Raw genomic sequence first — 17,057 nt, forward strand, 5'->3', positions numbered from 1 at the left:
TGGTTTCTGACAAGTGCACGGGCTCAGTAAATGATGGCTGCTATTCATTTTCATTGCTATTTAAATCCCATAGAATCAGTAGTGTTATTGAAAGCAATGCAAACTGTTCTTGTGTGTCTTTATGTGTGATGTAGACAGCTCTATTGCTACACTTTTCTAACAAGATAACCTAGGCTGGTATAATTAAATACAAATTTATAATGTAAAAGTAAAGGAAAATAGCAAAAGGTAGTCAATCATTAACTACCCCAATATGGTTTTCATGAAAGTGACACTCACAAGAAATGATATGGTCTGATTGTTAGATATAAAAACACGATCACAAAAAATATTTAGAAATAATTTTATTTATACATATTTTACTGCTTTTATACAAAGATACAAATCATTCCTCTATTAATCAATAATTCAGGGAGGTAACTGTCAATGCATTTCAGTCTCATTGTCTTTATTTTAACAGACCCATAATAAGTAACCATAAAAATGAGATTTTTCTATGAAAAGTTATATTAGAAAAGTATTTTTATTAATTTTATTCCCTTTTCACAGTTAAATTAATATTTAAAATATAAATGGTTAAACTTATAATCAGAAATTATCATGTTGGACATTTCAAATGCCTTTTTGTAACTGCAAGGTTATGAGGTGCTTTCTGTTCTCATTCTTATTATTGTGAAGAAAACCTTTACCCAAGCCTAAAGCATTCTCAGGCAACTAATCTGAAGATCAACTATTGATTATTGAGTATTGAATATCCCTTCCAAGATGTACTGCAAGCACCTGAAGCTCAGCACACACAGACCTGGAGCCATGAGCTCTGTTCTCAGGTCATGTGCTCACTGTTTTCTCTCGTCATGATAGTCTTGTGGGAGTGAGCAACCTGGAAGTCATCCTAAACTCCCTCCTGCCCCCTCTCCCAGCCACTCTCTTCCTTTATTGTCTTCCTGAGCTCCCTTCTCATCCTCTTCATCCTCAAATACAATGACTTACTCCACTCTCATCTCTTGCCAGAATTACAAGATTAGCCCCAAATGAATCAGCTTCTCCATCACTCCCAGAGGAAGTCTCCTGAAACAGAAGTGACACCTCTTCTCTAGCTCCTCTGTGATCTCAGAACAGAGGAGATGGGTTTAAGGCTTTTTTATTTTTCCTGCTTAGACCTAGTGTTAATCAATATAATATAAATGCTCTTTGAAAGTGTGCATGTAATTGGAAGTTTGATGGGATTTTTTAGGTGTTAAAAGTAATCACTTTGTAGGTACTGGGGTTTCCTTTATATTTTATGGTCAGAGTAGAAAGAATAGGAATGTGAATGATAAATGGTCAATAGAGATGAAATGCTTATAAAATCAATAGCTATAAGGCTCTAAAATATTTCGGGACATTAGCATTTTACATAAACAACATTGAAGGAAACCTTATTTGATTGGAATTTTTGGCTCAATTCTCAGCCTTTCTACTGTGTGACAAAGTGATACCGAAAGACAGTGATAAGGAAAGTGATAAGGAAAAAGAGTGTTATAGACCTCAATGACATATAGACAGATAGAGCCTTAACTGAGTCTAAGATTGAGGTTTTTTAAAATTAGTACCCAGAAATTCAATAAATGCAGTGAACTCTCTTCCTTTTCATTCTGTCTTTTCTGTATTTGGCTGATTCTTACTCAGCTTTCCAGTATAGGTGTTGCATGCCTTAAGAAGTCTCAAAAGTCCAGGTCAATGTCCCTCCTATATGCTTTCTTTAGGTCTTGTATTTCCACATTTCCCCACATTGGGGAAATACAAGACCTAACAAAGATGATAATAAGACTTATCATCTTATTTTTCTGTCTCCTGAACTAAACTATTAGCACTGGGATAGCTGAGGTGATTGTTAGGTTGATATATTTCCACAATAAGTACATGTTTACTAAAATTGCATGTAAACAGCACCATTAAACCCAGAATGAATAACCACCCTTGGGTCCATTGCTCTAGAAGCTGTGTAGTAAATAACACAATGAAGATCAAATCCCCTATCAATGTCAATGTTACAGTTCATTCTTTGAAGTTCAGTTAATATTGATGAGGTTATGAACATGTGGCTTCCTCTCTTGAAATTATTCCTCCATGCAAACACACCTCTCAATAGCCTAGCAACTCATTTGCCTTCTGCTTTCAAGGCTAGCTGCATCTCACATTCCCTTAGGTAAAGGAATGATTCAGACTCATCTTCCATTTATCCATATGAAGAAATAAAATCCAATTTCCACCCATGGTCAGTGCAAACAACAATATCCAACCATCAAGAACTTTGCTAAGTTACGTTAAGGAGACCAAGCCTCGCTGGGACTGTTTTCTTCTGAGACATGACTTTGTGTCTGTGCTTCTGCTCGACTACAAGTAACTCAGAGAAGAATGTTATGCCTGGAATTCCCTGAGGTACCATAATCTGTACAGACAGTAAGAAAGATATTATGATGTTCCAGGTAAAGGTGGTGATGGCCTCAACTCAATAAATTCAGTAGGTTAAAAATAAGAAAAGACAAGACTTAAGTTTTGGGATATGTGGAATGGAGGCGATGGTTAGAACATTGGAAGAGAAAAGGGGTGATCTAGAGACTTGGTATGTGATGATACAAATAACTGATTAAGCGATATAGGAGGAAGTATAGTGTTTCTGTCTGGAATATATGGATAGAGACAAGAAACATAACTATATTATGCAAATTAGTGTGGGGTATCACGGGTTGGGCTATTTCTAGTCTAAAACTCAGGAGAACCATAAATGCTGGAAATACACACTTGATGCTCACTAAGATAAGGTGCCAAAGTTAACACCCAGGCAGAGTTCATAGACTGCACAAAGCGGAAGGCCAAAGACAAATCCCTGAGAAAATTTTGTGTTTAAAGAGAAGATACGGAGAGGCATTCATGAAGGAGACTAATGGTCAGAGGTAGGAGCAGAAAATGGAAAAATCTGTGACTTGACATAAAGGAAGGAGAGATTTGTGAGAATACATGGTGGTCAATAGTGGCCAACATGGTATAGATTCACCAGAAGAAAAGGTTTGGAAAACACTCATTGGGTTTGGTAATGTGGAGTGTTCTAAGCAAAAGGAAGCTTGCATGTATTTAGATGGAATTGTAAATGGGAAGTGAGAAAAGAAGACAATAAGTAGAAAACATTTTATTAAAAACCTATGTGAACTCCTTGCTTTTGAAAACATGGGGCTATAGGGTTAACAGAGACCTGTTTGTTTTTCTTCTTTTTGGCTGGAAAAAATTTAAGCAGCTTATGGACTGCAGAGAAACAGTGGGCAGAGAGGAAGGTGTTGCAGGTTTGAGGGAGAGGGAGAAAATGAATGGGGTAGCATACCGGACGAGGTGATTTTACCCGGCCTAGGCTGCATCAGGGGAATGCACTGCTGCTGTTTTCCTTCCCACTTTCTTACCATGGCTTTCTCTGTTCACATGCTATGTGTTATCTATTCACATACTTTGTCAGGGTCTGCAATACGACTCATCCATTTGTAAGCCTTGTTCGTCCAAGTTCTTCTGCAAAATTCTGGCAGAGAAAAATGAAAGGGACCTGGTGACTGGTGAGGAAAGATTCCTGTTCGGTTGTATACTTTTTCCTTAATTTGTACATCAGCAACAAAATGACCAAGTGATTCAGTTTTCCTCATCCAAGAGACAAGCTCAGTTTTCAACGCCATTGTAATATGGTAATTTTTTTGCATAATTGGAGTTAATGGGCACATATCACAGAATTCCCTGACTCCCTGAATTGAATTCTGATAGGTTTTAAACTACTGCATCACACACATATGTACAGAGAATACACAGTTATATTATTTTCCTCGTGCTTAAGTGAAGCAAGAAGTTCTGATAACAATAACAGCCCTGGTTGATGTGTCTTGTGGATTTGAGTGCTGGCCTGTGAATTAAAGGATCACTGGTTTGATTCTTGGTCAGAGCACATGCCTGGGTTGTGGGCCAGGTCTCCAGTAGCAGGGACTTGAGAGGCAACCATACATTGATGTTTCTCTCTCTCTCCTTCCCTCCCTTCCCCTCTCTAAAAATAAATAAATATCTTTTAAAAAAGGAAAAATATGGTACATTTACACAATGGAATTCTATTCTGCAGAAAGGAAGAAGGAGCTCCTACCTTTTGCAACATCATGGATGGAACTGGAGAGCATTATGTTGAGCAAAATAAGCCAGGCGGTGAAAGACAAATACCATATGATCTTACCTTTAACAGGAATCTAAACAACAAAACAAACAAGCAAGCAAAATATGACCAATGACACTCAAATACGGAACAGGCTGACAGGGTCCAGAGAGGAGAGGGGAGAGAATCATAGGGGAAAAGGGGAGGGACTCACATGAATAAGTATAAAGGACACATGGACAATAATTAAGGTGGGGGGTGGAAATGGGAGGGAGGTGGGGAGCACTGGGGGGGGCAGGGCAGGGAATATAAAACAGAAAACTGTACTTGAATAAGAATTAAATAAAAAAAAACAATAACAAACCTTAGGCACATTCAGTCTAGTCTAGAGGCAGATATCAAACTTTCAGCTTTTTAATTACTTAGTGAAAAATCCCTTACTCTATTCCTGATCTCAGCCCACCCCTAAGACTTACTCCTCCATCCCATGTGCGACCAGCAGGACAGAGTAAGAACTGGAAATGTGGTGAGGTGTCCTGCGCTGCTCATTATGTGGTAGTTTTTACAAGAAGAAAATGTAATGCTTTGTCTTCTTACTTTCATGAGTGTATATACAATTTAAAAGTCATAGTGTAAAAATAGCAACATTAAACAGCTCTCTCAGAATGACATATGACTTCCCTAGATTCTTTTTTTCTTCTTTTTATTCCTAATAATCTCATGTTCTATCAGTGACCCTCTCTCCTTCCCTCCTGCTTCTCTCTTCTCCTCTTTCCTTTCTGAAGTTCTTAGCTGGCATGACAATTCTTTACCCACTGCCCTCACCCAACAGCCTACACTGACTACCTCCCACTAGCAGCTCTGGAAGACTTTTCTAGAGTAATCAGTCAATATATCAATCCATAAGTATTGTTAAGCACCAGTACTCTTATCCTGAGAAGTGGGAATATACAGTTTCCCAAGCCAGCAGCCACTGGCAAGGCATACCTCATTTTATGTTTTGGTGCTTGTCTGTAGAGAGAGCACTACTAATCATCATAATCTGAGCCCTAAACCCCAGAAGCAGTATAAAGAATCAGATATAGGAAAGACAGATACTTTAGCATCAGAATGACGTGGAAGCCCAGTGGTGTTTGATAAATTGTTGCATAAGAAACTCAGGAAATCCGATGTATTACCATCATTTGAATGATTTACACCAAAGATAGTTAGGATTCATAGAAACTCCAAGATACTGTATAAATTTTCCTCAAGTACTGGAAAAAAACATATTAGTGCAACAAATACCAAGGGAGCCCTGGAATAAATCCCTCTCCCCAACCTCATAGTTAGTTCTTCACAAATGAAGGCCATTTATCTGGAAACTATGAGTTAGTAAATATACGTATATTGCAGATATACATATATTGCAGATATACTAATGCCAACATTTTGGCATTAGTTGTTATAATCCTCAGAATTCTAACCTCTGCTTAATAACTAAAAAAAGAAACAAGAGAACTACAAATACAAAAAATGAGGAGGCAAGAGAAAAAATTTAAATGAAAACAAACAAGCAAACAACAAAAATAACCAATCTATGACTCTTTCAGACTCACAAAAATGAGTGAATGAGACACATTTCCATTCAGAGAGTGGCAGCCCCTACCTATGCATATTCAAATCAACTTTAAATATTCACTTCTTGTTGAATTCAGCCCCTTTATTTCTGTAGATTTTTCCTTCTTAATGGTGGCACAGATGGACTCACAATTGGAGAGCACGTAAAAAAGATTACATTTTGCAGGTGAACTAGGAACGCTGACCTACCTTCCTCTGGGCTTGGTTGATCATTACCCTTAATCAAATAAAGGGCCACATGTTCCAGCTGCCCTTATGCCCTGGTTACCACAGGGAGAGGAAGAAAGGAAAAAGAGAGGGAGATAGAAAGAAGTCTTAAGACAAGATAGATAGTTTTATATAAATTTTCATATCATCTGAATACAGGCACATTCCATGCACTCAGATACTTCATTTTTTTAAAAAAAGAACATTTAAGTGGGATGAACATAGTTCACAATAAATAATTTACTCTTGTAATGAAAACAATACTTTATTGCAATACATTCAAACTTTTAAAATTATAAGTGTTGTGCAGTGAAAACATAGAAACAAATCTGAATGCCTGATTAGAAATGAAGAAGAATAGGGTAAGGGGTAAAAAGAAGGGGTATGGAAGGAGATTCAGAGAACAATTCCTCCTCCTGATTTCATATTAGGAGGATACGGATGTGCACAGATCCACACAACCACCTCTGCAGTCTGCCCATTTGTACGATGATGAGATATTACTGGTTTTCTCCATCTTCCCTGAGCTTTCCATCCTAGCTGATGATATTGGGCACATATTTGTATTTATGTGAGATATTTCTAAAAGCAAGCACTACAAAATGAATATTTCCACCAAATGAATTTTAAAACCTAGTGTTCTTCTGAGGCATGGAAACATCTCAATGTGGTAGAGGGTGGGGAAGCAGATTACAAATTATTATACATGACATAACATTTTTCTTAAAAACAATTTTTATTGTATACATAGAAACAAAACAAATCTTGGAGAAGGGATTAAGCCTTAGATTATTGACAGTGATTTTGCAGGGTGGGGAAAATTACAGAGGACTTTCTATTTAATGATTTCCTATAATAATTACATTTTATTGATTACTATTGCAACTAGAAAAATACATTTTCTATTATAATGTATACATTATTAAGATTTAGGTTGTGGTGATTAAAGTGTTGACTGTTTTCTAGTGACCAGGGGCTAATGTGTGTTTTCTTGAGAATTCTGCTACGGAGCAGGTCCTGTTTGAACTTGATGAACCGGATTTGTTGACAGAAAAACCCTGAGTACTTACCTTTTTTTTAAAGGAAACTCTTTTACATTATCTCATTTTATTAGTTCCAAATCAAGGGGAAATAAGTATTACATTGCCTGATTATATTGTTGCAAGGCGAGATGAACACCCAAATCTAGCATACCATTTGTACCTTTGCAATTAAAATGATAGTTGGTAGTCTAGACAAGAAAAAGTGTTTTGGAGATCGTGTCTGGTGGAGGTAACTAAGTAAGTTTAGAATGCGAGGACCTTTCAAATTGAACGACAGGAGTGACTGGATTGATGAGAGGGGATGAGAAGCACCAAGCCAGCCCTAGAGTGGCATCACTCTGAACATGAGGTTGTGCGTCTTAAAGGGGAGTATATCTTCTTTCAATTTTGAAAGGGAAGTGAAGCTGAGAAAGGGTTTCAGTTTTATTCATTAACTTTAAAAGATTAAAGACTATGATTTTCAAGTATAACACAACAGAAATGTGATTGGAATGCCATGCTATTTTATCGGACATTTCTAGGGCTGCTGAATCAGGGAAGTCTTGACCACTGCGCAATGCACAGAGCTTAACATGAGGATGAAACTCACAGTCTCTTCTTTTGGCATCGACAAAGTCATTTGCTCAATCCTGCTGGTATAGTTTTGAAGTACAAAGAAAGGAGCTATGTACTTTTTGGCAACCTAGAGCCACATATATCTTGTAGAGAAGATTGCTTGGAACTAAATTGTGAAGATGGCATTTTGCCTTTCATTATTGGCCAAAATGAAATCAGGATGTCTTTCCTAAGTTATGCGGAAGAGCAGAAGTCAAACAGGTGTTTAAGATTTGTATCACATGCCTACAAATTAACTAAATCATCTGATTCTATCATTGCTGCTCCCTTTCAACAGCAAATGGATGTGTTCTGGGAAAAAATGGCACCTATTTAGCTGACTGGGTGCATCACAGTCCTTGTTGCTGCTGAATCTATGTGACTTTATGGCATATGCAATTTGTTACTTAGTTGTTGCTGCTAAATTTGGTTTCTCTCAAAGAGATATTGTAAGTGGGATAGATACATGCCTTCCATTCCACAGTTGCCTCTTTCCGAGACTCCTTGGAACGAGCATATCCCAGGATGAAGAGATAGCTTTCAGCGTATCCATGGCAAGACAGCCTCTCTTCAGCATGGCATTGTCTGTAATCTGCTGTCTCCATGAAGAGCATCTGCAACTGGCTTTGCCAAACAGAGTCAGATTCAGATCAAAGCTGACCCTTTGTGACTGGCTGACTGGCCAGAAGGGCAGAGCCACAGGAGAACAATCGGGCGTCTGATGCACAGCTGATGGGTTCCCGTGCTTTCTCTCACGTCTGGTTTACCTCATTTTATCTATGCTGATAAGAACAAGAAAAGTATGTGAATTGGACAGAGGCCAATGATAACATATTATTAATATGTTCACGTAAAAATCTAAAGGCATACTTGTAACTTCCAAGCAGTATCAGGTTGATGTTTTAGCTGTAGTTTGTACTGGTCCCACAGTTTCCTTCCACGGGGACCCTCAGGCGTTTTCTCCTGCCTCTCCCACCTCCCGCACTTAAGGAGAAGGAGTCTGCCCACAGCTCCAGGAGGCCCCACTGACCCCTTGCTAGGCCGTGATAGGAGGCTTGGTGGTTCATGAAAGCACCTAGTTCTCAACCAAGTAAAATATCCTATCCCATGGAAACTATAACCCTGATTAAGTTTTCAGGAAAATAGAAATTTCCCTAAAATATTCAGAGTCCTAGAGCGTGTAGTTTTTTTGAACCAATTATCAAATGGGAAATAGGATTTTTTTTCATTCTGCAGAATTGTGTACGTGGTTAGAAATCCCGGTAGTTGTCAAAATAGTTCAATTTCTTTGAAATTCTTTTCCTCATGTTAGCTTCAGGTCCTTTTCAAGCTATAGATATGCTTTCACATTTCTTATACAATTTGTATTAATTAACTTTCTAGAACAGTTAAATATCCTAACATGCCCTTGGATTGACTTTACTTTTTATTGGTACCAGACTTTTTGAAACTATTGTTATAAATACTTATTATATGCTTATCGCAACAGATTAAAAATAAAATTATTCATATCTTATTTTTCTAAACACATACAAGACAAAATCTAATGAAAGTTTTGTTGGTCTCTTCATACAACTCTTAATCAGAACTGCCATGTAAACCCTCTCTAACATCCACGGTTTTGAGGATCGGTTACGTATAACTCAACTGAATGCATACTCCTTAAGCAATTTTTAAGTCCTAGCACAGAGTGCTGCTAATGGAAAATTACTCTTTATCTTCTATTTTAGGGCAAAAAGAATCTTGTACCTACTAATTATCTGGCATAAACATGGTTTTTGTAATAAGTCCTGTTAACATGGTTATAGTAACATCATCATAGAAAAACAATCCTTTAGTTTGGCAGATGATGAGTTTCCCTTACAAGAGAAACTGGATGCTCTTAACTACTTCAGAACCTTCATGGGGTCAGTGGCAACTCTCTTATTTTGAATCGCAATGTTCAACAGGCAGTTGTCACATAGTGACGGTGCTCTGGTAAGAAAAACAAAATCGACAGAGTGCCTTCTCTGTTCCAGGACCATACTAAGAGGATAAATCTGATTCTATTAGATCTTAGTTAAGTCAGCCCTATGAGATAGGTACTATCAGCATTCACTCCATTTTCCGGATGAGTCAACTGTGTACTGAAGATGTCAGGTGGGTTCCCTAAAGTTACACATCTAGTAAGCAGCAGAGTTAAGGGTAAAAGCTAGGCACCATGAGGTTGAAGCTTGAATTCTGAGATACTACAACTCTGCCTAGGAGTGTCACTCTGCCCTGCCTCCACCCATCTTGCCTTCTCCTGAACCTCACTACACCCTTGTCCCGTGTTCTAGTCTGCTATTGTTGACTTGACATAAGCTGTTTAGGAGGAATCACTGAATTGAGCCTCCAGAGTCTCCAAATTATTTACAGAGAGCTTTTAATTCATAATAAATTTAATGCCCTGGCTGATGAGGCCCAGTGGATTGAGCATTGGCCTGTGAACCACAGAGTCTCTGGTTCAATTCCCAGTCAGGGCACATGCCTGGGCTGCAGGCTGGGTCCCCAGTAGGGGGAATGTAAGAGAAATATTGATGTTTCTCTTTCTCCCTCCCTTCCCCTCTGCCTATAAATAAATAAATAAAATCTTTAAAAAATACATTTTACAATAGTTGTTAATTACTTTTCCTGTTTTGTTTCTTTCCCAAAATGAACATATGGAAGAGATGTCAGCCAAAGAGAACTATGAAATTGCTTTAGAAATGCACTATTAAACTTTAGATCCAGTTATTTTTATTGGTCAATTACACTAAAACTTTAAAACAAAATGCCTCAAGGATTTGGTTTCAAGTAGATCAATGAATTGAGACAGACATGTAATTTTTTAAAAGATTTTATTTATTTATCTTTAGAGGGGAAAGGAGAGAAAGGAGAGAAAAGGAGGAGAGAAGGAGAGAAATATCAATGTATGGTTGCTTCTCGTGAGTCCCCTGCTGGGAACTGGCCTGCAACCCAGGCATGTGCCCTGACTGGGAATCGAACCACGATCATCTGGTTCTCAAGCCCGTGCTCAATCCACTGAGCTACACCAGCCAGGGAAGACATGTAATTTTTTTATGCTTCCTACATATTGGGCACTGTAGCAGGTACTTTACACATTATATCATAAAACCCCACAGTGATCCTGCAACAGAAGTACTTTTATCTTCACTATATTATAGGTGAGGGGACCTCCATTTAGGGAGGTCAAGCAACTTCAAGTCCACAAGCTTAAAAGTGACAGGGCCATGACTTCCTACTTTCACATTCTTTTCGCTACATCTCCCAAATGCAAAAGGCGTCATTTATGGCAGTTCAGACATCACTCATGTCCACCATGGGTAAAGGCCACTTTTCTGCTTCTTCCTTCTGGAACATCAAGGCAGGCCTGCAGATCCTACATCACCACTCAGCTAGCACATTTCATAAGCTACTTATTTCAAAACTCTTTCCCCTTGCCTGAACATTCGGCTGTGTTCATGGGCCCTCTTGACTGTAATAAGCACCAAACCACCCATTACAAGTACACACACTCAAAAAATATCGTAGCCAGCTAACAAGGAAAGTTCCTTGTGCTCTGAAACAACCAAAGCCTGTCTTTAATACCACACTATTCATCCTCTAATAAATTCGTAATAGCTCTGCATGTACGAGAGGAAACAATATACCTTTGAAAAAGAGCAGTACTTTCTTTTGCATTTATTTTGAATTCTGTGACAGGCTTACTTTTCCATCACTCAGAGAATGTACTACTTTTTTCCTACTGATTTGTTAACAAATCAAGGCCCTAAAATCAGGACTGTGAAAGTAAAAAAAGAAAAAAAAAAAGCCATTGTAGATTTTTTCTTTACCTTGAAAGGAAAAAGAGTTTACCCTCTCAGCACGACAGATGGTTTTAAATGCAGTGATTACAAAATTCTGAGGGTAAAATGGTTTAATTACAGAGTCAATACTGCCTCCAGCCTGGGCTGAGTCTTGAGCGTAAAAACAACAGACGGAGTAGTGCAAACGCTAGGACAATGTTTAACCAGAACTTTGCATAGCTACTGCAGTAGGGTTTTCCATGGGGCTTTAGTAAACGACAGGGCACCTGACTCTAGGTTCCTATTCATTGAGTGTTCTCAGAGGACGATGAGTTATATACGTGTGTATTCATTTCACCACGCAATGTTTATACATACGCACAAAGAAGCCTGATGAGGTCTACTGGAACCTGATGTTTTGAGCTAGTATTCAATTTTGGCAAAAATGAGCAGTTAGGGGAAGTTAAGGACACACAAAGCAGGAGTTTGCCACAGGAATGAGTTTGTAGTTCATTTAAAACAAACAGCATTCTAAAATTGTACTTCAGTTTGTAAATCTTGTTTCCAAACATTAATGGTCAGTTTTGGCTTAAAACTGAAAGGAAAAGCAACAATATACTAAGAAATGATTCAACTGCTATGTATTTGTAAAATTATTTTTTAGTCACATAAGAAGGCAAGTTGACTTTCTCTGTAAAACTCATCATCTTTTTTTCCAAAACAGAAATGGGAGGATACGAAAAATCATTCATGGATTAAACCCTGATTTTAATTAAAGTTATAATACTAAAAAATAAAATTAGAGTGCCTGGTGAGAACTTCCCTATATGTCTAGCGATACACTCATCAACAGATAACTCAGTGAAATTCTTTTCATTTTATCCATTAAATACAATTAAAACCATGAAAACTGACATGAAAGAAAACCAAGTGCTTTTTCCTTCTGCTGGTCTATTTTTGCCTTCATATCCCCTAACCATTTGATATAGGCAATTATAAGATAGGGTCACTGAGCTAAGCAGGTGTGGGAGGGTTTAAATAGTTAGGTAAAATAAACATTTCTGATGGTCTTATCTCCGCACCTTCTGATCTTAATAAATGTCACCGGGATAACCTAAAACAACTCTTCTAGTAACACTTGGTAGGGAATTAAAAATCAGAAGCATTTCTAATCTGTTCAGGTTTCTCTGGAAGAAAAAATGCCTCATTCCAGCGGGATGTGCCTGGGATTGCTTGCCTCCAACAACATTCGGAAAGGTTGATGTTGAGGTTAAAATGCAGAAAAAGAAAAAGGGAAATGAATACTATGTTCTAAAAATAAAAATGGAACAAAGGTGCAATTATCAAAACATTACATTTTAAGGCAAAGTAAGTAACCTCTGAATCATAATTACTACACGTTAATTTCACCTTTGAAGAGGTATTAAAATTTACCCAAATTCACGATAACAGGACATTATCTAGTCACTAACCTAATGCTATTCTCTGCCACAAGTTTTGTAAAGTGCTCCGAAGCAAAAGGAAATACTTTACTCTTCTAAAACTCATAATAAAATTAAGACATCCTTTGTTATTTGTTAGTGATAAGTTCTTGAAAATTATACATTTGAAATTCATTCATTTGCTCTCTTTTATTTCCTCTTCGACGGGCAACCATTCTAATGGATTTAATACACAGCTTTAAGAAAATCCTTTGCATTGATTGCAGTATCAGAAATACAGACAATTTCACTTGTCTGCAATTGCCCCAGGATCAAGAGGCAGACATTGCCAGCCCTCAGGCAGGCTTCTTGGGTCTCATTCTAGCCACTGGCAGCCCAGGGGAGCCACTATCCTGGTTTTCAGCAGAGGAGATGATTTTTGCTGAGTTTGTACATTAAAGAAACAGAACCGTACCATTTGCAGTTGTATGTGCAGTTGTATGTTGTATGTGTCTGGCTTCTGTAGTTCCACATTGCATTTTTGAGATTTGTCTATGTTTTTGTGCACAGCTGAAGACTGTTCATTCTTACTGCTGTGACACTACCCCTGTTCACTTTCCTTCTATTGTTGTTGCGCATTCGGGTAGGTCCTAGTTTTGTTCTTGCTAATAGGGTTGCTAACAACCTTCTGGTTTATTTTTTGATGAACATATCTCTATATTTCTGTCAGGCCTATACCTTGGTGTGGAACTGTATGTCACAGTGCATGAAGTATGTTCACTTTTAGTCAATATGGTCAAAGCTATGTCCTAAGGTGAGTGTTTATACTGAGCCTTTTACTTCTATGTTCTTGTATGGTATAAATTGCTTTGCTGCACACATGCTTTTGTTCATTATAAAGGGCTTTATGTTGTACACTTTCTACTTCTCCCCCCACTCAGGATTATGGACTTAAAGCCCATGCATACTGCCACGTGAACACTGAGTCTGTTACTTCTAACTGCACGGTACTGCACGATGCACAGTGCAGTGTTTATAACCACAGGGGGGAATTTTATCCAGACAATCAAATACAACAGGCCCACTTAAAATGGTTTTAAAGTTTATTTGATTCTGTGGGATACATTCACAAAAATTAATATTTGGGGAGAAGAAAGATATAAAACTTTATAAAGTATGATCTAAATTTTATTTTTAAATGTACGTATCTGAAAGGAAGTATACCAGATGTAATCTTTCCTATGGTAAGAGATTTAGAGTGCTTTTTGTTTCTTTGTAGTTTTCTATATTTTCCAAGGACATTACAACCAGGAAAAGGTAAGTAAAAGAAAAAAATACGGGACTTCCGCCAAGATGGAGGCATAGGTGGAAACACTGTGCCTTCTCCCACAAACAAGTTTGAATACAACAAAGGTTTGGAGAAACAAAGACACAACCAAAGGACAGAAAATTGAATTACACGGAAATCCGACTACATCTAACCGTTCAATGGGACTGTAAGAGGGGCGGAGCCAGCAGCGAGCAGGGTCGGGCAGGACAAGTCCCCCGACCCAGGTGCGCATGCAGCCCGGACCCAGTTGGGGTGCGGGGCAGACTGACCGCGGTCACACATTCGCGCACAGTGAGACGGACCACGCAGGCCCCAGGGGGCGAGGGCTGACGGCGGTGGCACACTCGTGTGCAGTGGGACGAAACACGTGGGCCCGGTGATGGCAGCAGCTGCGGCACTGGTGAGGGCCGAGGCGGCAGGCGGCGGACAGGACGCCATAGTCCCTCTTTGACCCCGCCCCCACATACAGCATCACAACCCAGCGACTTAATTGCCCTGCGCCAGTGAACACCTTAGGGCTCCGATCCTGCTACGGAATAGGCACGAACAGCCCAAAAGATGGTGCAAGAAGAACTCAAAGTCCCAGAGCCAATAACTCTAAGTGACCAAGAAATTGCCAGCCTCTCAGAAGCACAATTCAGGACACTATTTATCAGGATGCTCACAGAACTGGTAGATTATAGTCACAAATTAGAAGAACATAGTCACAAATTAGAGGAACATATGAAGGCTAAACTAATTGAAATGAAGGGAGATGTCCAGGAAACCAATAGCGATGGAAAGGGAACTGGGACTCAAATCAATGGAATGAACCAGAAGGAAGAACGAAACATCCCACCAGAAAGGAATGAAGAAATGAGAATTCAAACAAATGAAGAGAGGCTTAGGAACCTCCAAGACATCTTTAAACGTTCCAACATCCGGATTATAGGGGTACCAGAAGGGGGAAAGAAACAGCCACGAGTGGAAAATGTATTTGAACAAATAATAAAGGAGAACTTCCCCAGTCTGGCAAAGGAAATAGACTTCCAGGAAATCCAGGAAGCTCAGAGAGTGCCAAAGAAGTTGGACCCAAGAAGGAACACACCAAGGCACATCATAATTACATTAGCCAAGACTAAAATGAAGGAGAGAATCCTAGAAGCAGCAAGGGATAAGGGGACAGTCACCTACAAAGGAGTACCCATCAGACTGTCAGCGGATTTCTCAAAAGAGACCTTACAGGCAAGAAGGGGCTGGAAAGAAGTATTCCAAGTCATGAAATCCAAAGACCTACAGCCAAGATTGCTTTATCCAGCAAAACTTTCATTTAGAATGGAAGGACAGATAAAGTGCTTCTCAGATAAGGTCAAGTTCAAGGAGTTCATCATCACCAAGCCCTTATTATATGAAATGCTAAAGGGACTTATATAAGAAAAAGAAGATGAAAAATATGAACAGTGAAAGGACAGCAAACTCACAGTTATTAACAACCACACCTAAAACAAAAGCAAACCAAGAGGACAGCTAGATCAGGAGTGGAACCATAGAAATGAAGAACACATGGAGGGTTAGCAACAGGGGAGTGGGAGGAGGAGAAGGGGGGAGAAGGTACAGAAAATAGCATAGAGAGTAGGTAGAAAATAGATAGGGGGAGAGCAAGAATAGTGGGGGAAATATAGAATCTAAAGAACTTGAGACACGTGGTTATAAACTAAGGGGGGAGAATGGTGGGGGAGGGAGTGTGCGGGGGGAAGGGAATGAAGGGGGGAATAGAACAACTGTAATGGTATAATCAATAAAATATATTAAAAAAATACGGAACCTCTGAGTACAGTCTTTTTATGACGTGTTAAAAATATTTTTACTTCTTATATTGTGAGTAGCTGTTTTCACATCATTTTCTTCATAATCATTATTTGCAGCTTATGTAAATCATTGTCATCTCCCCAAATACTACCTTGTTTCAATGTTTTTGTCTTTCCTCTCTATTTAGTTTTTTCTCTTCTGCAGCTTTCTTCACGAGGAAGGCTAACTAGGGGTCAGGACTTCCCTCTTCTCCAGGGGGCAGCTCTTGATGGAGGAGATGAAATGGGGAAACCAGGACAAGGGCTGTGACAAGAATGATCTTTTCCAGTGGCTGGCAGGGTGGGAGGCTCCTCTCACCGGCCGGCCCACACGTACTCAGCCCCTCTCTTGCTGAATCCACTTGTCACCCTAGGGAGGCCCTAGAAGGCCTCAATCAGCGTGCTCCCCGAACATCCTGGCTGCTTCCTCTCCTCTGCCACAGTGCCTCTTCTGCCCTGCAGCTCGCCCCTCGGCCCCGTTGTCTGCACCCAGCAGCCTGAGGCTCCACAGCTGCACAGACAGATCTCCCAGCCGAAGGTGCCGAACTGGGTGAAAGTCCCCACTGCATCCTTCTTGGCCCGTGTAGTAAAAGACATGCCCTGAGGTGGACTTGTGACTCTCTAGAATTTTCTAACTCACCTTGGTTGTCTGACTTGCTGGACAAACTACAATTGAAAACCAGAGTGAAAGCAGGGGTTTTCCTGGCTGACCAACATTCTCCTCACACACAGTGAGGCAGCGGGCCAGCCTCGCCCACGCCCGAAGCCATAGATCACTGTATAGCAATTCTATACCTTGGATCCATTGAAAAATAACTGTAAAGCAGTGTTTAACCTGAGGATAAATAAAGTAGAAAACCTATGTATTTTTAAGGCTTTTCTTGGCTAACAACTTTTACTAATCATAGCAACGAAATTATTGGAGCCTGCAATGAGCCATCCAGTGATCAAGTAGGTCATCTATGACCACTATTAAGATTTAGATATCCTTTAAAATCAAACACTTTGGTGTTATTAATGTTTCCTTTCCTCTCAAAATTTTTGTGTTGAGAGG

The 17,057-nt window shown here is 39.3% G+C and overlaps 1 long non-coding RNA gene across 1 annotated transcript; it reads right to left on the reverse strand.

The window, feature by feature from the left end:
• Window positions 1–7,507: 7,507 nt before the first annotated feature.
• LOC119000313 (uncharacterized) lies at window positions 7,508–11,529 on the reverse strand. Its single transcript, XR_005069290.1, has 2 exons — window positions 11,475–11,529; window positions 7,508–8,402 (listed from the first exon to the last, which is right to left on the reverse strand). It is a non-coding gene; the product is annotated as an uncharacterized LOC119000313 (long non-coding RNA).
• Between the last annotated feature and the right edge of the window lie 5,528 nt (window positions 11,530–17,057).

Source organism: Sturnira hondurensis, unplaced genomic scaffold (genome assembly GCF_014824575.4).
Source record: "Sturnira hondurensis isolate 20B ecotype Veracruz unplaced genomic scaffold, ASM1482457v3 Scaffold0015596, whole genome shotgun sequence".
Classification (NCBI taxonomy): domain Eukaryota; kingdom Metazoa; phylum Chordata; class Mammalia; order Chiroptera; family Phyllostomidae; genus Sturnira; species Sturnira hondurensis.